This window comes from Neopelma chrysocephalum, unplaced genomic scaffold (assembly GCF_003984885.1).
Source record: "Neopelma chrysocephalum unplaced genomic scaffold, ASM398488v2 Primary Assembly neopelma1_69, whole genome shotgun sequence".
Lineage (NCBI taxonomy): Eukaryota > Metazoa > Chordata > Aves > Passeriformes > Pipridae > Neopelma > Neopelma chrysocephalum.
Genome location: NW_020897729.1, coordinates 3,366,485 through 3,377,748, shown reverse-complemented (window position 1 = coordinate 3,377,748; position 11,264 = coordinate 3,366,485). Strand labels below are relative to the sequence as shown.

Genomic DNA, 11,264 nt, shown 5'->3' with positions numbered 1-11,264 from the left:
TGAACCCTCCAAGCCGTCACCAAGCCCTGAGGACGGGATTCTTGATGCACTTCAAGGGACAGAGACAACAACTGTTGGCCATGCTCAATGGTGCTTTGTTCTTGGCCCAGGAAGCAATGAAAATCCTCCCGCTTTGAAGCCTGAGGAGGCCTTTTTATTATATCCAGGGCTCCTGGAAAAGGAAACTGCAAGTGCTTTCCCATAACATGATAAAAAGCTCTCCTGGCTGAGGCCACGGCAACTTCTTACACTTGAGAGCGGTGAGTCAGTGCAGCATGAGGCTGTGCTCAGTGCTTGCCCAGTCACTGGAAATCACTGGTTCTTGGCATGTATGTAGCTGGGATTTGGAAGAGCCTTGGTGTGAGTCCTGTTGACCATGCACTTCACCACAGACACCTGGCAGCTGTGGTGCAATGGCCATAAAGCAGTCCAGGGGGTGTTGAGCAGACCCCTTGGCCCCCCGTGCTGGATGGGGAGCTTGGGGAGGTGCAGGTCATGCAGCAGAAGAGAGTCCATGAGTATCCCCTGTCTGCACCTGAGAATGGGCAGCTGTGGGCAAGTGCTGTAGTGCATGGTGGGATCTTCTGTGCTCATACTGTGATGTTCCTGGGTGAGGAGGCTGCCAGGGTGCCCGTGGCTTCAGGGAGAGGCCTGGGTTTGCTCCCCATCCTTTCACACAAGGCTGGGGCACAGTGTGTCCTCCCAGGCACAGCCCCCAGCCTGGCTGGGTAACTCCTAAGTGGTAAAGCTGGCCTAATTAGTCTGCATAATCTTCCCCCATAAATCACTCCTCCCCATCCCCTGCAGACTATCGGCAGCATCTGAAGTCATTAGTTAATTTAAACCTGGGAGTTCACACGTTGCATTATCGGAGAAGCAATCTCCCTTCCCCGCTAAGCGCTTGCTCGGTGCATCCCCGGCTGCTAGATGCGATCTGCGCCCGCTTTGAAGCAGTGATGGGCTGCCAGCGGGTGAGGTGCTGCCTGTTTCCCTGCCTGCTTCCCTGCCTACTGGCAGGTGGGAGGGGAGATGGAGATCCTGCTTCTCCCCTTCCCCACGCTCCCTGTTTTTGAACTTCTCCTCTGACTCATCCATTTGATTTGATGTTTTCACCTTTGTTTTACAAATAGCAGTTTGCCCGAGTGCTGGAAGGAGAAGGCAGCTCCGATGCTGCTGCAGCTTCCCCAGCTGCCAGGGGAGATCACAGAATCATAGAATCATCTGTGTTGGAAAAGATCACCTGTCAGATCATCGACGCAGGTGAGCAGGGTTCTGGGGAGGGAAGCCAGTGGGCACCCAGTCTTCCCTTGCACCTGGCAGGGATGTGGGGATTCTGGGATTACTGTAGGGTGGCCATGGGTTAGTGCAGATTTGGCCAGGGATCCTACTAATGGCTTGCATTGCCCGTTAGTTCTGCTGTCACTTTCTCTTCCTCCCCAGGTCTCCAGCCTGGTGTGAGTGGGACTCCCCAAGGCTCCGGGGTGGGATGTCCCCCACTGCATGGGAATCAGGGCTTCCTAAAGTGAGCTGTGTTGGCTGGAGGGCAATCCCTATGGCCTGGGCACACACCTGTCCTTCCTGCTGTGTGGGCAGGTGGAGGTGAGCCTGATGATCTTGGCAGCGCCAGTGCAGCAACACAAAAGCTCAGCCCCCAGTGCAAGACAGGGAGGGGGAAAGGGGGTGTTTGGCAGCAGGAGTGAGAGAGCTGGGCTGGGGAGACTTGACAGGAACCTGCAGCAGCAGGGTCTGGTGGCTCCCAGTTGTTTTTCTGTGGGACACTGAGAGGGGGGATTCAGCCCGGTTGTCCTGCAGCACACTGCTCCTGTGGGCAGGCAGCACCCAGGCTGGGGGTTGCCCGGCTGGGTGCCTGTGCACAGGCAGAGCTCTGCCAACAGAGCAGCTCAGGGCAGCCCCCTTCCCACAGCAGCACCCCTGAGGCGTTCCCCTGCCGGGGCAGCAGCCAAGCACAGCACCCCACTGGCACAGCACACGTGGCCCATGGCCCACAGCCCCCAGTGGGGCTCTGGCTGCTGCATGGGCTGGCACCTCGAGCTTGGGGTGCAGGTGATGCTGTACACCTGGAGGGTACGTGTCCTCTCAGTGCACCCTCTACACCCCTGGGCTCTGCTCCTGTTGCTCCCAGGAGGGTGAGGGACAGCTGCTCACCCTGGGACCTGTCAATCCAGGCTGCTTCCAAGGATGCTTTGTGCATCCCTTAGGCACAGTGACTGACAGCTCAAAAACACCAGCACAGACAGCTTTTTGGGGACACGTTTTTGGCCACAGCACCCTGATCCAGCCCCTCTAAAGCATCCTGGTGGTGCTTGTGCTCCCTGGCTGGCTTTGTGACTGTCTTCATTCCTCCCTTTCCTGTTCCAAGGGAGAGCTGCAGTCATGTTTGGTTTTGTAGTCCAAGCTCTGGATTTATTGCTTCCAGGTCTTCATGTGTTTGTTCATGAAATGAAAGACGGCTGGTGAGCCTGCTTTCCACTCCTCTGGTCTGCCTCCTGCATCATGGAGAGAGTCTTTTGGCCTCGGGGTGACACCTCCCTTCACGTCTCACAGGCACCCAAACACTGCATGAGTAGAGGACACATCCATGTGGGGTGGTGTCCTGGTCAGATGTTAAACCTGTGTCCTGGGTGACAAGGACAATGTGGGGGAAGGTGCTGGTACAACCCTGTGCAGTCCCCAGGCACTACGGACTGTGCTGGGGTACAGCACGAGGTGGACAGCGCATGCTTGAGTTGTCCCCTGTCCCCAGGCTGCTGCCCCCCTTCTGCTGTGGCCAGAAGACATGAGCTCCCGATTAAAGGATATTTCAACCAGACGGAGGGGCTGCAGCGACCGGGGGAATGCACAGCAGGAGGGGACCGGGACAGGACACGTGAGAGACCAGAGGAGAAGCCAATTTATGCTGGAATGTAAATACGGCAGCAGCACGCTGCTCCGCAGGGCGCGTCACCCCCTTCCTGGCTCTGGAAACTGTGTGAGAACCACCTGCAACAGCTCAGGCCGTGTCTGTGCCATGGCAGAACCTGAGTCTCACCTGGGCACTGTGCAGAGGTGAGCAGGAGGAGGGTCAGGGGCTGTTGCATCAGTCCAGTCCCACTGCTGCAGCTCCTGCTTTCTGTGGTGAGGTACCATGGGTCACATATTCACTGGCAGAGGGATGGAGCCTCAGCCCTCCCTAATAATCCTAAGAATCAATAGCGGTGTCTCTAGCCCCCATGGATGTGCACAACAACAGCTCAGAGTTAAGAGGGGAACTTCTCAGCAGGATTAACTCTGAAACCTAGTGACAACACTTTAAGTATCTGTGCTATCTGTGTCCCCACTGCTCATTCTAAGAGCTAGTTCCTACTAATGAGCTTTACTCAACAGCACTAGATTTGTCTGTAACAGCAAACTCCAGGGATCAAAAAATAAGATTTAAGATGCAAATATTCTGTGATATATCCAGATTTAAATGTATTTTTTTTTGTTCCTTAGTCCAGGGATAAGTTTTAAAGGAAGAGAGGAGAGATCCTCCAGAATGTGAGATAGAGAAACTTTTTTAAAAGACCAAGTAATATAAAATCACAGTTTTATTTTTTTTAGCTTAAAACATCTGAATTTGTGAAAGTTTCCTTCTGCTCACCCAGGGCAGTGTGAGCACAGATGCCCCAGCCCTGAGGAGAGGGTCAGGTTTGCCCACTCGTCTCTGGTTTGTAGAGCATCACCAGGGAATCTGTGGGTGCACCAGTGTGTGCTGGGACTGGAGGCACGGGGTGAACCCCAGCCAGCCACCTCACTACCAAGGGCTGAGGGAGCTCAGTGGACAGGTCCATGGCAGGTGACAAAGAGCCTTAAATAAGTCCCTCAAATGTCCAGCCCAGGCTGGCAGTGGATTCCTCTCCTGCCCCGAGGCTGGACCCCAGTGCAAGGACCTGAGCTCAGACACAGATGCTGGAAGAATTCACACCCCCAGACAGGTTGGTTTTCAGTTTTCTTTAATCTTCCACATGCCTTTTTTTTTCTTTTTCATTTTGAGGCAGGAGTACTAACTGCTAAAGATGCATATGGAATTTGAATATGAATGATAAGAACAGCTGTGTATATCTATTATGAATGAACATAAACAGAAATGTATAAACTGAGATTTTGGGGCTTTTGGAAGAATTAGTGCCTTTGTTCCTGGATTTTTTTCCTATCAAAGTTTGAACCAAAGCCCATTAGCCTGGACTTTCCCGCAGCCGACCAAGCCAGGAGCTTCATTTTGCCCTGGCTCTGAGCCATGCTGAATTCTCCTCAACAGCTCAGTGAGCCCTAATCCTAACAAATTTACCCAGAGAAGTGGGTCTCTTATTACACAGCCTAATTTGAATGCTTTCCAAGGTTAATTTCGGCTCCCTCTCCCTCTCCAAACAAGCCTGCCCCTCCGGAGCCAGCTCCCCCCTTCCCCAGCTCCCCCCACAGCTGCCCGTTAGCGCCAGCCCGGGGGGAGCAGCCCCCTTCACCACCGCGATGGTTTTTAAACGAGAAAATAATGTGATGTGTGTCCCTGGGTCCGGACTCTGCCTGGAGGGTTTCTTAATGCTGAGAGACTTCCTCTGCAAATTAATTGCAACTTTCGTTGGGCAAAAATAGCCCTGGAAGCCCCTTCCCCACAGGCCCTTCCACATGTGATATTACTCAGTTCATAATCTGATTCCTGCGACTCTATTCCTTCCTTCCCCTCCCCAGCACGCCGGTGACTGCCCGTGAGGGTACTGGCAGAGTGACCCACTGGCAAAGCAGCCGCGCTGGGGTGAGGGGAGCACCGGTGCCGCCTGGCTGAACCAGCCCTGGCTCTTGCTTTGCAACAGACTGTGCAAGAAAACCTCAGTGTGGGGAAACTGAAACCTGGCCCAGTGCAGGGAGCAGCTGTCAGATCCATTAGGGAAGGAATAGGGAAGGAACCAGCCATGCCTGGTGGACAGCGATCGCAGGAGAGGGGCGGTGGAGGGGCTGCGGGATGGTAGGGGCTCATAGTGGGGGTTTAAAAGGGGCAGGAAAAGTTGGCAATGGTTTTAGACTGAAAGAGGGTCAATTTAAATTAGATGTGAGGAACAACTCTTTTAACAATGAGGATGGTGAAACACTGGCACAGGTTTCACCACCAGAGAAGTGGTGAATGCCCCAATCCTGGAAGATCAGTCCTGGTCAAGGTCAGCCTGAACGGGCTGAAGATGCCCCTGCTCATGGCAGGGGAGTTGGACTAGATGGCCTTCAAAGGTCCCCTCCAACCCAAACCGTTCTGTGATTCTACAGAAAGGAAGAGTTAGGTGGAAAAAGTGTACAGAGGAGCCAGGAGTCCACTTCACACACTAGCCCAGCTGGATGTGGCCCCAGGGATACTTCTGCTGGATTTGAGTTGCAAGAAGCAGAGACTTTCCTCAGCAGCTGTGCCTGGGGGTTTGTGCTGGGTCTCTGTAGGTGTGAAATGGCAACCTTGCAGCCCTGGGACAGGGTTTTTCCGCATGTCCTCAGGCAGGGAGGTCCCTCCTGCTTGGTACACTGTCCTCTGCCTATCTCCCAGCTGCCATGGCAGCTGATATTTACCCTTGCTTGCTCTCCTCTCCTTTCATCACATTTTTCTTCTTTATTCTCAGTTAATGCTTTTATATTTGCTCACACTGAGCATCGCAGGTAATGCAGTATCCCAGCTCCCTGACAGGTGACGGGGCAGGGAAGGGGTTGGGGATGTGCCCTGTGCCATGCCAGGGTGGCTGAGCTGAGCTGGAGTGCCAGTGGGACAGAAGCACCAGGAACAGGAGTGAGAGCAGTGCTGGGCTTTTCCACTCAGTGATTCCATGAAGATGTCCTCTCTGAAGTGCATCCACAGGTCACATCTGCTGCTGCCACATCCTGCTGCCAGGTAACCTCCCGTGCTTGCTCCCTGTCCCTCCGAAGCCTCACTGCCCAGCGGTCACCTCGCCGAGTGGATGCCTGTGTTTGATGATTTTGCTGCAGGCATACGAGCTGCACATATCAAAGCTGAGCCACATCTTATCTCCTGGCTGTGTTCCTGCCTGCTCCCAGCCTGGGAGTCCCGGCTGCAGGGTGTTCGCAGTGGTTCCCCAGCACCGTGTACTGTGGTGGGTTAGAGGTTCCAGTTTCAGGGCAGGGAGAACCCTGGGGCAGGTCTCTGGGGTGTGGGTTGGAAGGGCTGGCACAGCCGGGGCCCCATCTGCCAGGAGGATGCTGGTCATTGCTGTAAGGTCAACCTTAAATAATGAGAATAATAAAAATAAGGCAGCCTGGAGGGAAGAAGAGAGCAAACTGAATCCTAATGAGGTTGCATGGGCACATAGCATGATCATTTCATGCAATTCATTTTAAAAAGGAAAAAAAATCGAGTTTAGATTGAAGGATGTGGGACACAGGCCAGGGCACAATCCCACGAGGACACAGAGGTAGCCTGTTCCCCCATCCCCACTGAGATTCCACATCCATGAGCTGCTCCTGCCCTGTTGTGCTGAGGAAGGTCCAGGGCAAGCCCTGGCTGCAGAGGGGCTGGGAAAGGGGCCCAAAGGATGGAGGGAGATGCTGCTTGGTGCAGGATGGGGGCAGGCATCTTGTCAACAGCTTTACTGCAACCAAGTGTGGTGCCTGGTGTGAAGGGACAGAACATTTGCTTTTAGGGATGGCCAAAATTTACTGAGTTGTGATGGCAAACACTGAAAGAGGAAGTTTTAGAAGGGAAATAAAACATTAATGCTTCAAGGCTTAAGGCAATCCTCAGTGCAAAAGCAGGAAAGTAATTAGTGCTGTAGATGGGGAAATAACCAGCATTAAATAGAAGCGGGGTGAGCACAGGTTGAAGGGGCTGTGAGGAGGAGGATGGGCAGGGGCTCTCCAGGAGATGGCTGGGAACGAGCCCAGAGTCCCCCAGGACCCCTCCAGCACACCGAGCCCCAGCAGTACCGTATTGTAGGGGGGGCTGTGCCTGCAATACCCCATCCCTCCTCCTCCTCCTCGCCTCAGCTCCCGCTGGCCACAGGCCAGGTGAAACGCTCCTCTGAGCGCGGCGGGGACTGGTCCAACCCTGCACAGCTCCAATTATCCCCGGCTGGAGACTTTCCAGGAATCCCATCCCCTCTCTCTCCGCCGACCCTGCCTCTCCCAGCCTCCCCCCCTCAAAGCAATTTGACTTTTATAGTAATAACTTCTGAACCCTGGATTGGGGCCGTGCCAAGGAAAGCAGCAGAAAACAATGTGATGGGCCTCGGCAGGCGCGGAAACTCCAGCGACTGAGACCAGCCCTAAAATAACTTTTGAGCGATTGTTATTTATTCTGGGAGAAAGTTCGTTCATTCACAATTTGGAGGGGAGATAAATGAGGGCAGGCTGGGGCTGCCCGCCCTGCGCAGTGACAGCACGCCGTGGCTGCGGATGCAGGGTGCCTGCAGCGCCAGGCACAGACAGATCCCCACCATCCTCCTGCACATGTCCTGCTGGAAAACCTTTTTTAAAGGTATTTGGGTTCAACTGAAAGCTGTGAGTTCAGGTAGAGGAGTCCAGCTTGAGGCTGGGGGTCTGCATGTGCCACCAGGCACAGGGGGCTGCACATTTTGTGTGCCTGTGTCCGCACATGTTTCAGCTTCCCCAGCTGTGTTGTTCGACGTGGTGGCTGTGCCACATGCCGCTGGCTTGCACGCCTGCCCCTGAGCTTTGCACGCTCGAGCCATCGTTGTCCAATGCGCATCAGGTGGTGCAGGCAAACTCCATGTGGGAACAGATGGCATCCTGCTGCAGGTCCCGGTGAGCATCAGCGTGTGCACGGCAGCTCTCAGCCTACATCAGCTGGGTAAGCAGCAAGTTGTGCAACCCCAGTAATTCTTCAGCTCTGAGCTACCATGACTTCCCTGCAATTCACAGGGGCTGAACCAGGGCTCCCGGGGGAGCCTTGAGCAGCCTGGGCAACCACAGGCACTTCTGAATCAGGGACACTCTCTGGAGGAGGCAGCCAGACAGCCAGCCCTCGGCACTGCTGCGCGTCTGCTCATGCAGGTGTGTTTTATGTTGCCTGTCACTGCGGTCTGGGCATTGGTCGGGATTTGGAGTGCAGCGATGACTCTGCCAAACAGGGCCCAGGCTGCCTGTGTGACCCTTGGAGTGGATGACTGGGCTCCCTTGACAGGTTTGGAGAGCAAATTCTGGGGAAACACAGTCTTTGCCTGCTGGGTGACAAGGGTGACAGAGACCTTGCGGTGTGGCTCTTCGATCAGGTGGGTGGGACAGGGACAGACAGTGACCTCCCTGACTAGGGATGAGGGCCTTACCAGCTTCGTGTGCAGATCATCTCCAGGAAGGATATACATCCAAGACTACCTGCCTACGAGCACCTCAAGTACAAGGCTTGATCCAGCTCCACTGTGGTACAATGCTGCAGTGGCATGGGACAGCACTGCCATCATCACCCACCCTGCACATCAGATCTTTGAGGGTGCACTGGAGTGGGGAAACCCTGCCACATCCTCTCCCTCCAAGGGGACAGCAGCGCTTGCCTGGGCCACCCCCTTCCTCCTGCTGCCTGCAGTCTGGGGGACCTTGCTGAGTGTCACCAAATGTTTTTGCTTCAGGATTTGTCTCTGACATGTGGACACAGTGGAGCTGGGGGCCTGGAGCTGCAAAAGACGATGACTCGGTCCTGCCCTTTGCTGAGCGAGGAGAGCACCAGGTTATGTTTAGCAACACAGTCAGCCTGGTACTGTATAAACTGTCGCTCGGTTGCCCTTGTGTGGGGGGAGCAGGGTGAGTGCAGGGTCAGACACAGGGCAGGAGCAGCCCTTGGCAGCGCCGGCCGGCACACACAGTTTCCTTCATGGCACAGTGCCCGCGACGGTGAGACTGGCCCTGCTGGGCCACATCCCTCATCCTGCTAGGCAGGAAAGCCTTCAGCCCTGTGCTCCTCCTCGCCTCTCTGCATCCCCTGCCCTCTGCCCCGCCACCACTGCGGGCAGCCCCATCCTTGCCAGCTGACGTCCATCCTCTCTGCTCTTCGGGCTGTCTGAGCAGCTCATGATCTTGGCAGGCAGCTTGGAATCCTACCAGCCGTTATTACAATGATTATTTGTGTTTTCCCAGCTCAAAAGGGCTTTCCTCTCACCTCACTCTTGGCTGGCCTCGAGCCAGGTGGGACTGAGGACAGAGTGAGGAGAGGGGAGAATCCTGCACTGTCAGAGCAAGGGACTGTGACGAGATGCAGGAGATGTGGCAGAGGGAAGGACAGATCTTGTCCCTCTCCTATATGTTCAGATTGGAAATCAACACCCTCTTGGTTAATTCATTAGCTGTGATTAGCAACTCTAACGTTTGGACTGGTTAATGGGCTCTCTCTCGCTGGTAAATCTCCAAGAGGAGTTCAGCAAGGTTATCTGCACCAGGAATGGCAAGGGAAGGGTGAGGATGACTGCAATTGAATTAGGAAGCTGTTAAAGGAAGAAGCCAAACTGAGCCAGAGCAGGGACAATGCAAAATGTCCCCACAGCTAAAACACAGGGTAGAGCATCATTAGAACACAGGGCAGAGCACCTCACCATGGTTGTACTCATCTGGGTCAGGGCTGGGGACTGGGCCAGCAAATCCCCATGGACACGAGCACAGTCTGGGGTTTGGGGTCGTGTTAGCCAGCTCCATACCTTGCAGATCCCTTCACCAACACCTTCGTCTCCCTATGTGGGCTGCATCTTGTGCCAAGTGGGGGTTCCTCCACAGCCTGGATTTCATTATTTATTAAATTAGCTCAGCAGTAACCTATTTGTGATGATGATGTGAGGTAGCGACCTTCAGTGTTTTCATTAAAATATACACGTATATATTTGTTTTCTGCGGTTATGAATGTAATTCCACAATCCACTGAGGAGCCGGTAATTTCTGGCTGAGGTGGGAAGTTGCTGACATCTTGTGATACATGACAAGATTGATTGTATTTGCTTACCCTTTAACCTAATAAAGAAAAATAACGTTCCTTAGTTTCACTAATTCTCTATAAACTTGGGCATTGCTTTAAATCAGCTTGAAGTGCAGGCACTGAACCATATCATCATTGGGGCAGGAGTCCCACTCTCCAGGTCCTCTCTAGCTCCCAGCTGAGGGGAACCAGCATGGGAGCATTATCCCCAAGAGCAACCCAGCACCTCTAGGTCTGAGGGGACCGTGGTGGTCATGGTGGGGAGGTGGCCTCGGCCCCCATGCACCCTGCTCGCTGGGAAAGCATTAACTAATTTGCTGCTAATCATGTTATCGCCAGCACATCTGAGCAGCTGCTGGGGCAGCACAGGCCAAAGCAAACACAGCCCAGTGCCCTGAGGACACAGAGCATGTCAGAGGCAGCTGCGCCTACTCTCGGGTTTCCAGGTCCCATATCTCCCACCATATCTCCCACCATAGCGGTCCAGTTGGCCTCTAGAAAGAAGGAGGCTCTGCAGGACAAACCCAGCCAGCGCTGCGGTGGGGAGGAGGGATGCTGTGGCAGGGAGGGAGGGAGCTGCCTTGGCCGAAATCTGAGCTGGTGCTTTGACGCCAGTGCCTGGGTGACCTTGGGCACACTGCACAGTGGGCACCATGCCTGGCAAAACATCTACCTTCCTTCACTGGGAGATCAGATGTGAGAGGTGAAGGAGCAGGCTGGGTGGCAGGGTGCATGTGGCAGGAGGTTCTGCCATCCCAACACACCATCTCCTCCATCCTCCCTGCCTGGGGACAGCCCTCTCCAGAGGGAAGGAATTATTAAGCAGGGCAAGCAATGCCACTACATCACAGTACCCCAGTTACTCACCCATCCTCTGGGAAATCATCGTGCCTGATTTGTTCTTACTCAGTTCCTGAGCCCTGCACACAGCTTGGTTCCTCCAACCTTCTCCAGAGCACAGCGCAGAGCAAACAGGGTGCATATGTGTTTCTCAGGTCAACAGCATCGGGGAATTGTGTTGCCCAAGGTGATGGATTGTGCCCATGGCAGAGGGACCCTGACTTGAGTGTGTGGGGGTGAAGGGGCTGGAGCTTCGGGAGAGGTTTTGCCTGCTCGGCAGCAGAGCTGGCAGAGGGTTGCTCACCTGCCCAGCACGATGGTTTGCCAGCCAGCTGCCTCCCGGCCGGGAATTACCTTTGCCTTTGCCGGTGTGCTTAAAAATAACCTGCTAGCTTGTCAAGGTTATAGAGAGAGAGAGAACAAATTGCTTTCTGAGTTGATTAAACTGCTCAGCGTGGCTGTGCACGCGGCGCTCGCTGTACGGCTG

At 54.4% G+C, this 11,264-nt stretch overlaps 1 long non-coding RNA gene across 1 annotated transcript; it reads left to right on the top strand.

The window, feature by feature from the left end:
• Positions 1–755: 755 nt before the first annotated feature.
• LOC113968813 lies at positions 756–9,993 on the top strand. Its single transcript, XR_003534655.1, has 3 exons — positions 756–976; positions 1,131–1,260; positions 5,856–9,993. It is a non-coding gene; the product is annotated as an uncharacterized LOC113968813 (long non-coding RNA).
• The last annotated feature ends 1,271 nt before the right edge of the window (positions 9,994–11,264 follow it).